Consider the following 12,073-nt stretch of genomic DNA (forward strand, 5'->3'; position numbering starts at 1 on the left):
GACACGCTCGTGTCCCTCCGAACTAGTTCGTGGCGCTGCCAGCAGATGTCAGCAAGCGATAATAAAACGCAGTCCCGAGCCTCGCAGCAGAGCGTGAATTTGGGATTGCCTGCGCCCAACTTGCGCTGCGACCTCGGGGCATCCGAGCCATCTCATCACCCACGGCATCGCCATCCAGAGCAGAGCCGTGTCCGCCTGCAGCCGCCTTCCAGCTGCTTTCTGTTGGCGTGATCCCTTCCTAAAACCGTCCTGGAATGAGGGAAACTGCCGTGATGCCGAGACCAGGCCAGCTGGGGAAGGGGGCACTGCCTACAGGACACGGGTGCATCAGGCGGCCCGGGCCAGGGGAAGACAGCAGGGCTGGTACTTTCTCACTAATAAATGAAATATGCCCAAAGCATCAGTGCTGGGAAGCTCTCGCTGACACCTCTTGTTTTGCCACATACAAATAGCCAGTATGTCACTGGATCTGCCGACAAGCCACTGCTAAGAATGGACAAAACAACAACAGAACCAAAATGTAAAGCTCTGTCCCAAAACTCTCACTGTACAGGTTTAAGAATTGCCTCAAGTGGCAAAATAGCATCACAGTAATCCCCATAGAGCAGTGCTTATATCACTGTGGCATAGGTTTAGATTTTAGTATGGCCACAGCCACAAGTGGAAATGGTATGTGTTCAACTCAATATTGATCCTCTTCATAACCTCAAATAGATCTGCCAGCAGTTCTCAGAATCACCATCAAATGTAAGGAGCAAGTTTCATATCAGGACTTTGTATCAGCTGCTGGATATAAGAGTAGTTTAGTTTTTACTGTGGTTTTAGTGCTCCAGGCAGTAAATATGAGCAGGATCCCAGAAAAACATCCTGCAAGTTATTTGCTGACTACTGACTCCATCCTGGCCTTACAGTTATTTGCTGACTACTACCTCAAACCTGGCCTCACTAGCAGAAATAAGGGTGAGGTAGCAAATTCTAATTCTTTGTGCACTTCTTGATGAACAACTCATCCCCTCATCAAGGAACCTGAAGCCATGTGAATGTTGAAAAGGCATGTGGAAAATTGCTGTCCATTTGCTAGCAGGTTGAAGCAAAGTCTCACAGCTAAACTTGGAGTAATCTGTCTTTGCACTGAGCCCCAGAGGCTTTCAGGAAAGCAGAATGAAATCAATGTCCTGCAGCTGAAGTTTTGAGTGAACCACCAAACCCTGGAAGCAGACAGGTCAGCACACACCAAGAGGCAGTGCTGGGTTTAAGTCTTCTTTGGGGTTCTTTGAAAAAATATATACTTTTCTCACTTGGGGCCACACATCAAGTTGTTACTCAGATTTCCAACCTTTATAGGAAGACTGGAAGGCTTCTGATTAAAGTAAGCAGGTTACAGGACCATTTGATTAAAAAGCAGTTAAGGAAACTTTTTATTAGAATTAAAATACATTTGAGTACCATCATTTGGCCTTGTATTTTTTGCCTAAATTTTTTCTTCATATTGGTCTGTCTTTTCCAGTCTTAACTATCCACAAAGAAATCTTTCTCACATAGTTCAACCCTCATATTTCACTGAACGTGTTTGACTGAGCTGGATAATTTAGATTTTTTGGCCCTGATTTGAATCCCATTCCAGGTGGTTTGGAATTATCTGAGCCTGAAAATGGATTGGAACCTATGCAGAAAAAAAAGAGTATGTCAAAGGCTTTGCCAGTTCTGTCCCAGCTGTCTGAATTGCCACCAAGCACAGAAAACACTGCCCCCAAAGGAATTGCTCCTTGATATTTATAGGCTGCTAAAGTGAAGTAAGAAAAAACCCTTCTGCCCTGGTCCTCCCATGGAATTCTCCAGACAGGGAGTACTTCATCTATGCTCAAACCAATGAAGAAGATGGATGAGAATACGAATGTTGAAATTCATCAGTGCAAATTCTAGATGATATCAGGAAGTTACAGGAAATTCCCTGCTGGAAACCTATATGGAAGGAATACAGGGGAAATAGGCAATGTGGAGATGGGGCTGGAGATCACCTAGAAATACCTGTTGCACTGCATTAAAGTCCCTTTGGATGGACCAGAAAGTCTAAAGCATGGGTTAGAGAAGCTCCAGAAGGATCTACAGTTCCAGGAGTAAAGGACATAAGAACGTTGCTGAATAAGATTTATAAAATCAAAATTAGAAACCAAGAAAAGTAGGTTCAAAGACCAATTTGTAGTATCTTACATCTTATTAATTGCAGCAGCTAATTCTTCATGTTCCCAAATGCCCATGGTGCATTAATAAAACTTCACCCAAAGCCCAAAGATATCACTAGCATTAATGTTCACCTCACTGAAACCAGGCAGAGCAGGTTCCCACGGAGCTTAGCTTGGTATTTTCTTTTATGCTACATTGCTATTGCTACAGTAACCCCAAGAAAACACAAAACCAAGGGTGTTTGCACAGGTGTATTTGTTATTGCAGGATTTCTCTCAAGGGCTGCAGCATGGAGGAGTGAATACAGGTATTGGAGGCCAACAGGGCCTGACACCCACAACACGGTTCCCTGTCATCCTACCCTCTCCCCCTCTTAGCTTCCTACAAAAATACCCCATGATGTTGGACTGTTTATTGCAAAACTCAGCAAGGGAGGCTGTAATCTGAGGGGTTTACTTGTGCCAGTGTGAGTTTTTCCACAGGGTTTCCACAAGGTTCAGACCCAGTCCAGAGGTCCTTATTCGCCTATCCAGCTTATTTCCTGTAAACTTAAACATGCACTTGCAGGATTAAAGCAGGTGTTTCAATTCTGTGCCTGAATGGAGAAGCATTTAAATGTATGCTTAAATGATTCATGGAACTGGGGCCTGGAAACCCCCCAATTTCTCCTCAGGATAAAGAAAGGATCAACAAATGACACGAGAAGTTATTCATGTAGTTCAGAGAATTACCTGGAAGGAAATTCAGGGAGGAGCGAAGTAAAAAGAAAAAAGAAAAATAAAAAGAAACCCAAAACTCTTCTCTAGCACTTCATTTTTACAGAAAATGTCCACAGCTTCCAGAAGAATTTAATCTATTTTCCAGTATCCACTAGAATAACAATCTTTCTCAAAACACCAACACAAAGGCAACATCAGATGCGATGTTCTGACAGTGCAGGAAACAACCTTTGCTGTCCAGCAGGAAAAAGGTCAGATCCTCTTGTCCTTCTTTCTGCTCAGAAAACCCTCAGAAAACACTGCGGTAAGAACTCTGCTCAGTTGTGAAAATTTTCTCTGTCCCATGACTGTTTTTCTCTCAGCATGTGGAGATGGATCTACCTCAACTAGCAAAGCTCTGAGCCCAGTGAATGCCTGGAATGATGATGCAGAATGTTCAATATACTCTTTCTATACATTTGATTCGCAGCTCAAATGTCACGTTCCTTTTCCTTTAATTACAGATATAACCTGGAACTATGAGTTATTTCTATAGTCCAGAATCATATATTTTCATTTTTTTTGGTGGGATGTTTGCCACCAGTTGGAAGAGTCACAAGGTTTCAGCATTTCACACAGTTCCTTCTAACTTATTATCCCCTCTTCACACTATTCAGGCCTCCCACTGTTCCTTTCTTTGTCTTGTCAGATTTCTCTTTTGATGACTCAATTAACTCTGATGGAAAGTTCTTTCAGCTGTTTTCCTCACTGCTGCTCTATCTCTTTTTTCCTCACTGCTGCTCTGTTTTTTCCAGACTGAACAAGAGTACATCTCAGCTGCCAATGCCCAGTTCCCAGGAGCCCATTATGTCCAGGAAAGCAGGCATTTAGAAGGCATTTAGGCAATGTCCCTTCTTCCATGGAAAGGGAGTCACCCACGAGTTTCTTTCCAAGGGTTACCAGAAGTGCATTATCACTTCTGTCCTCTCCTCCCTTTGACCACTCTGGAGTCATCCTGAGCCCAAACCCCAGTTGAGGAAGGGCCAGTATTGGTCCTTCGGGAATCCCAATGCTCTGTATGCTGAGGAAAAATAACTCAATGTGCCACAAGACATGGAATTTTATGATTGTAAGCAACTTTTAGAGGGAATCTAACAGAACCATGAGTGGCAAAGAGCTACTTTGGATACAGTCATATCTTCCATCAAGCAGTTGCTATCAAATGGATGGAGATATTGGAGTTGCCATTTTGATCCTGATACTGAACAATCCTCTTAGATTTTGCTTGTGCTAAGTAGCAATCCTAATATCTTTTTGTCTATTTTTTAGGAGGTAGTACAGGTTCAACATACACTTTTGAATTTAAAGCAGGAAGAAAAATTATTACTTGTGATATCTGTAATTCCACTGCAAAGGAATGTTGAGAAATCCTGATATTTATCAGGAAGGTGAGTTTTTGAGGGAACTGTGGCCAGAACTAAAGCAGGATCAAAGAGGAAAGACATCAACACTCATTGAGGCACTGAGATTCATATCATAAGCCTGAAACTGGAATTTACCTAAGGGTCTGAAGAGAAAACAAATAACTCCTTAGAGCAAAGCTGTCTGTGCCCTCTCTTCATCCCATGTCATTGTGAGTTCTGTGATCCCTGAATAGCTGTTTTAAAAAATATATTCTTCATCCTGTTTATATAAAAATTAACACTTAAAACTTAGAAGAAAATGCAATTTTCTCTGATTGTACTCTGTACAATCTCAGACAGCTTTAAAATTATCAAAGTTGTAGTGAAATACAGGCAGCTACATCAGTGTCATGACCATGCATCTGTCTAAAGATTACAAATGAAGGTAGAACATATCCATAAAAATATGGATTTAGAGCACACTCAGCTTCTACAAATTTCATTAAGGGTTAGATTTTGATACTGTTATCTGTGTCAAGTGATGTCTTAATACTTCATTCCAATGGGATAATTCAAAGAATTAGGTATTATGCAAGTTGAAAAAGGTATCACTATCCAACCTTAAAAGCTGAGTGCTCTCAATGCACACAGCAACAGGCTCATTGACAAGAAAATTAATGTTAGACTTTTCAGGCAAATAATAGTCATTGTTTTCTACAAATTATATTTTCCACCAAAATCATTGAGAAATTTCTTAACTTATAGAGTAAATCCTCTGAGGGGAGGGGAGAATAGCTCTGGTTTCACTGCCTAAGTGTCTGTTCCATTTTAAGGATATTAGCTAGCCAAATGAAAAATGCATGAATCAATCAGCAACAAGGACCTTGATCTCCAAATGAGACAATGCTGAGCTTTGAGATTTATGGTCTTGCTTCCAGAATTCCATTATTTGGAGGAACAACAACAATAACAATGGGAGATGACATCAGAATAACGTGTGTTCTTCTTTTCTTTTCCTTTCCTGTTTATCACAAGATGCTGACTTCTGTGTCATTCACCCCTGTCAAATGAGTAAATGTGCAGTGCTTTAAAACCTCACCAGATGCTCACTGGGCTCAAAATAAAATGAGAATATCTTGAATGGAAGGACTTTATTGCCAATTGCATTTTGCACTATTAATTTGTTTATCCACAGAGCAATTAGCTATTTCTTCCCGTTTTCCCATATTTCTTCTGCAAGCAGAACTCCTTTTGATTTTCGCATATATAAAACCTACTGCTGGGAGTCATACTGCACTGGTGCAGGGCAGGCATGGATTTCATTCTAACCACTCATGATTCTTGTTTTCTTTTCCCTATAAAATTGCAGTTGTCCCTTAATTTTATGGTATCTACAGTGAGTAAAATTCCTTCAGACATTGCCTGGCAAGACCTGCCATAACAGGCTTAACTCTGTCGAGACAAAAATGCTGCTAGCAAGGATTTTCTTGCTATTTTCTAAGTCCGTGAGAGACTTTTCTCTCTCACAGAAGAGGTAGCAGTTATGTAAACAACCAAACACCTGCAGCCTTGAGGAGTCTTGTTTATGGTATAGTAGAAAAATATTTTGACAATGGATGTTTTAGGATTTTAGCCAATCACCCCCAAGGGGTGGCTGATCCTTTGTCCAATGAGACTATGAAGAAAAAAGTCTATAAAAGAGTTTGTAAAATAATCAAATAAATCAATCTTGCTGCACAATTCCTGCCTGCTGGATCTTCTGTCCTCCTCCTCCCTACGGCTGCAGGACACAGTGATGTACCCTAGGGCCCAGGCCTGTGGTAATAAAACTCTTCTGCCATAATGCCAAAAGTGAGAGAAGGTAAGGAGGGGACAGATTTACTGGAGCAGGCAAGAGGAACTTGCATTAGCACCTATGCCCAAACCAATGAAGAAGGACATGGGGACCCACACCTTATTGTATCTTATAGTGAAAATATTCATACATTTGAAAGTGACTGTAAAGATCAGATTCAAATTCAGCCCTAAACTCTCTCCAGACTAGGGAACTTAGAATTTGTTCAGTGCCTTATCTTGCATGAATGGCTCCCTTCTTCAACTATCATGGCATAGCTCAGCCAGTGAGGCAGGAAGGAGAGGTAAAGGATATATCAGAGACAGGAATGCCCTTGCTTCCTTACTTCAGTAGCTTACAGGTTACCTAAATCCTTCATATAATTTTAGGACATGTCAAGCTAAGCAGGTAAACCTCTTTCCCTGATGACATGGTCTTCATTTGGGATGACAGTGAGTTTAATACAGAATATATCAAGTTAGGGAGGTAAAGAAAGAATTGAATTGCTTGCAACTTCTTCACCTTTCAGGACTAACTCAGTAACTGGTTATCTGCAATGAAAATGGCACCCGCAATGAAATCACGGCCCTGTTTACCAACCTGTGCATAGAAAAAGGTAAATTCTGGTATTTAACTGCAAAAACAACAACCTCATTGACATGGAATCTCTTCTCAGCAACTCTGTGCATTATCTTGCAAATAAATCAGCACAGAGCATAATTTACTTGTTCTACCAGCATAGAGAAAACCCCTCCAAAGAAATTGGTGTATGTGCTTGCTAACAGAAAACAATGCCTATTGGGGTGCCATCTCCTGCAAAAAACATGAGCAAAAAAATACACATAAATCTTAGACCTGAGGTAAATGTAGTAATAGAACTGCTAGTAAATCATTACTTCTACATTACTGGTTGACACATTGTTGTGAAAAAATGAAAGTGCTAATCACTGAACTACAGCAGTGGTGTTGTTTGTAGCTGTGAATGTATTGTGTGATCTTGTTCTTTGGAAAATGATCCAGTGTGCCACTGTCAGAACAGCCTTCAGCTCTTGGTAAGGAATCCACACCTCCTAGCAGGAACATAAATTAAACCAAGAATGACTTCTGCTACAGATTACTTAAACAAATATTTTAATCCCCCTTCAGCCTATATATGCTGGTCACTTACTACATTTGCACTGGCTTTCCCAGAAAAACTTCCGTTTACCATCTCAGGATATATTTTACAGAACTTATGACGAAGACTATGAGGAGAAAGCAACTGCCTTCCATACTTCCAACATGACACAAAAGTCACTGAAGTCAACATAGGAATTCCACACTGGCTTTGGTAAGTTTAGGATTAGACCATTTTAAACACAAGATCTATGTTTAAAAAAGACAATTGAGAACAGCTGTGGGAAAATTTGGAAAATATGATGGCTAAGAAACCATCTGGCTTGGAAAAATATTAGATTTAATATTAAAAATATTAGGTTTTTTTTAAATGCAAGCATCCATTTTGCATGCCTTCAAAAAGTTTTATTATTGTTTATTATCCTTATTGGGGCAGCTTGCTTAACAAGAAATTCTTATGTTTTCAGAGTTCCCTTGCTCCTGCTGTTTATAGGAGCAGTTTGCTGAGACCAGCAGTCCTCAGGTCATTTATTTCAGACAAACCATCCTCTCCCTGTCTGGCTACCGCTGCTGTTCTGAGTGATGTGGCACTTCAATGTAGGACATCATGGCATTGTATGGCACTGGGTAGTTGATGACTCAGTGCCATTTCCAGGCAAATCAAGTGACAGAAACACCCCGTCTTTGTACCTCATACATACTCAGATGAATCATGTTTTGGAGAGAGAGAGAGGATGAGGGAGTGGACTGCACTCAAGCTCAAAATTAAACTGTAACCTTAAAAAAAAGATCCCTATGCTTTATGGCCTTGAGGAATTAGAAAGTTTGTTCAGCTTTAGGAAGAAAAACACAACTCAGTATGAGGAGAAACAGTAAAAGTAAGCAGAAACAAGTTTCTGTTTTCTGGGAAAATCTACCTTTTTGACATTTTCCCTGTTCTGAAACAGAATAAAACTTCTTCCCAATTTTTCCTTGAAGTAAAGTGCTACCAGAGAAAAAGTATTTAAAATTAGCCCAAATGATTTGCTTTGACTTTGAAATTTTAAGATGTTTGAATAAAAATATATTCAGAAATTTTTAAAATGTAACATCTTTAATTTGATCAGGTATTTTTTATATTTTTCTTGTAACCAGATTTCAAGGAGTTAACATTTTAGATAGAAAGTTTTCCATTTATTTCTGAAAAGTTCCTGACAGGTAGGGAAAATAACTGGGGACAGGTACCACAGAGTTTTTAAAATACATCCCATTGCAGCAGGTAGCTACATGTACAATAAGGCTTTGACTGTGCTGTTCTAACCTGATCTCAGCACAGGGTTTCTTTACCTGCCTTTGTTGCTCCAAATGTTCTTTTAGACTGCTAATCTGAAGGAAGGGCCCTTGTAGTCCTGTGATGACACCCCTTTATTTATCAATAGATGTCCACTGAAAAAAAAAAGGTGACTTCAGTGGCCCCCTGCAGATGGAAGAATCTGGAGATCTGAAGTTAGGTTTCCCATTTCAGCAACATATTGTACTAACTTACAGTGGTTCTTCTTTTAGCTAAGAGCATCACCCAGCTTCCAGCACGGCTACAGCTGCAGGAAAGGACTGGCAGCTAACACAGTAATGAGTAAGTATCTATTGAGATTCACTCATTACTATTAATTTTGCCATTGCTTCCAACTGATTCAGGAACTACTTATGGAAATTCTTCTTCTTCTGTCTTGCTGAAATCCAGTGCTGTTGCTGTCAAACCTGCCAACAGGCGCAGCAATGCTACTGTGATAAAATAAGTCCAATTCTATCCCAATCTTGCTTTCCTAGGGAAGAACAGAACTCATTAAATAATTATCAACTGTGACAAGAAAGTAGCTGGCCAAACACTTGCTGCTAATCTAGGCATGACAGCAGGACTATACCTTTCAAAGCAGTAATTAGTTAGATGAACAACAACACAAGTACCAGACAATGACACGGAAAGGACTGTCCCTAAAGGACAGATCCATTATTCGTAGGGTTTAGTGTTTGTGTGACTTATGAATGTTATTTTGCAGTATAAAATCACATTTCTCCTCTGCTGCCTTTCTCTTTGTTTTCTGCACAGTTTATGGAAGGGGACAGAGAGAAAATCTGGAGCCAAAGCCATGAGAGAGCAGGTGGCAGAAGCTCTGAAAGACCTTCCTTACATTCATGAAACGAGGGTGGGTGGATAGATCTCACAGTAGAACAACACCATCAGCCTGCACCTCCAGTCTTGTGTGGGTAAGAAATCCAGTACTTGCACCCTTCCCTTGTTCTATGCTTGGACTGATACCTAGTACAGATTTGTAGATTACGTCTGGTAATCCTCATGAATTTCCTTTCTCAACAGGGCAGATTCTTAGGTGGTGTAGATTGGTGTAACACTATTGAAGCCAGTGGAATAATACAGATTTATCTTCAGCACACACCAAAACAGCAGTAAGTGCCAGAGGTGTTGTCCCATAAGCTAAAAGAAGTCATGAGCCCAAACTGCTACCATTGAATGTAGAAAGCAGGATTACGATCACACGTAGAGTTGAAGCTGAAATTACACCCAGCCAAACTTGTTTTCAACTGGACTGTTCCAATGCTTAAAGTTAAGTATACACCTAAGTGTTTGCAGGATTAAAGCCTTGATTTGTAATGACAGAGCAAATCCAAATAGAGATGGATTAGCTGGCAGGGGGCAGGTGAGGTGGTCAAAGGCACATGCAGTTCATCATATGGCTCTGTAATTTACTATGTGATTATCACAACTACATATTTGGTGTGGGGATATAGATATACATGCACACATGTATACACAGAGCCAAACTTTATTGGCACAGAGGCCCCACAGTCATTTCAAATTTAGACTCTGGGCTGCACTTGTTCCAGGACTGTGTGTCTCTTGCCAACACACTGAAGCGCCTCAGGCTTCAGTCTGATTCTTTGTTTGCTTGCCCATTAAAGTTCTTATCCCACACTCCCTTTTGGCAGAAAATTTTGTTATTTCTGCTTTATGCTGGCCTAGGCCCTTCTCTTGCTTCTGTTCCTATTAACCTATAGCAGTGACAGCCAGGAGCAAACTGAAGCAGCTGGTTGGAGATGCTACTATCAGACTGAGAAACAGCTGTTGTGCAGAGGGGCCACCCTGAAAAACTTCTATTGCAGCATTGCTGGGCTGTAGTTTGGCCATTGCAGTTGGGGAATTGGGGAAAGAGAGCACTTTCATTTTCAGATATTTAATTGCTGAAAAATGTAGGGGTGTGTGCAGCATCTTTATTGGATGTCACACAGAAGTAATGCTTTCCAGGTATTTTTTGGCACTTTGCATCATTATCCTCTTACTGCCAGCATGGAATGGCCCCATGTTGCAACTCAGTGTGCAACTGACTTCCAATTTTTCTGTTTAAATTAATATTTACCAGTTGGTTATTTTTGGCAGACTTTTATTGATAACACTGATTCAAAACAAATAGCCAAATTCTGCCCTTGGTTACAGCCATATGACATTTAGAGTTAACTCTACTTTTACCAATGCCACCAAGGGAAGACATGGTCCTTTTCCTGACCTTTGCTCTGTACTTACCTTTAGATTAGAGCTGGGCTGCTGTTTTAACTTTGAATATGTTGGGATACAGCATTGAGTAGAGCTCCAAAATGTATTGATTGGGCATTTCTCTAAGATATTTAATAGTCCCTGCATCTTACCCTTCAGGAACCAGTCCCTTCAGAATGCCATCACATATGTGCAGAAGAAACTCTTGCAAGAGCACTATAAATCAGACCTTTGCTATCAGCCAAAAAAATTAATTATTGAAGTACATTTGTATCCACCAAAAATCAGGTGGATTCATCACTTCAGACTTATTTTAGTTATTTCTAAATTAAAGATGTAGCAGAGTCATTGACCAGGGCATAGGACCTACACTGTAATTTGAATAGACTCAGAGCAAGCGAGGTACTCGAAGCTGCGCAGAATTTTCTGCATGTCCTGCTGTACGTTGCCTCCACACCTCTGTAAATGCACAGCACTCCTGAATCCAGGATATTGATACAAGTAAAAACCTCAGCTATGCCTATAGAAAAGCCATAAAATGGCAGGACAGTGCCTGTGTAATTGGCATGTGGGCCTAAGAACTGTTGGATTCGGCTCACGTTAAGAGCTGTATTCCAAACCACATTCCTGTTTGCCACCTTAAGGGTGGGAAACCACTGAAAGAACAAAGTCAGCCACCAAGGCTGCCAAGCTAAGTTTGCTGTGACATTGATAAATATTCAAGCCAATGTCTTTCAAATGTTATTGTGAATCACCTTTCCCTCCTTCCTTCCTCTGCTTCAGTCATCTTGCTGGCTCAGAATATTCACCTTTGTCTCAGACCTCAGCTGCCTTCACTTTATTGCATATGATTGCTATTGTCTTTGTCTCTTTTATCCGCTTCACTGTGTCTCATTTTCCTAAAGTATCTGGCACCCACTTTTCCATAACACTGTTCCTTTGTTCCAGGAAAACATAATTTCAGGAGGCAGCAGAAATACAGTTCCAAAGGCCACCGGGTGACATCCTCTCTCACCTGATCTTTATTCATATTGGGGTTTAATGGCACTTTTTTTTTCCATTTCTCAAGCACCCTGCAACACCCTTCCTCCCTGACAGGAAGGCACATTTTATTTCTCATAAAAATGCTTTCCTACCAATCTTCTGTTCTTCAGAATTTTCAGAGACCTTTCTGTTAAATGCTGGTTTTCTCATGTGGATGGACCTGTTGACCTGGTTGTGGTTTATTACTGTTTTGACACTTTTTTCTCCTTCCTAAATTTGGAAGAACTTAAACCCTTTTGTCATTTCCAAT

At 40.6% G+C, this 12,073-nt stretch overlaps 1 long non-coding RNA gene across 1 annotated transcript; it reads left to right on the top strand.

The window, feature by feature from the left end:
* The first annotated feature begins 7,373 nt into the window (after nt 1–7,373).
* LOC125322303 lies at nt 7,374–9,658 on the top strand. The gene is made up of 4 exons (XR_007201936.1): nt 7,374–7,449; nt 8,778–8,847; nt 9,322–9,479; nt 9,589–9,658. It is a non-coding gene; the product is annotated as an uncharacterized LOC125322303 (long non-coding RNA).
* The last annotated feature ends 2,415 nt before the right edge of the window (nt 9,659–12,073 follow it).

The sequence above is a fragment of the Corvus hawaiiensis genome, chromosome 3 (assembly GCF_020740725.1).
Source record: "Corvus hawaiiensis isolate bCorHaw1 chromosome 3, bCorHaw1.pri.cur, whole genome shotgun sequence".
Classification (NCBI taxonomy): domain Eukaryota; kingdom Metazoa; phylum Chordata; class Aves; order Passeriformes; family Corvidae; genus Corvus; species Corvus hawaiiensis.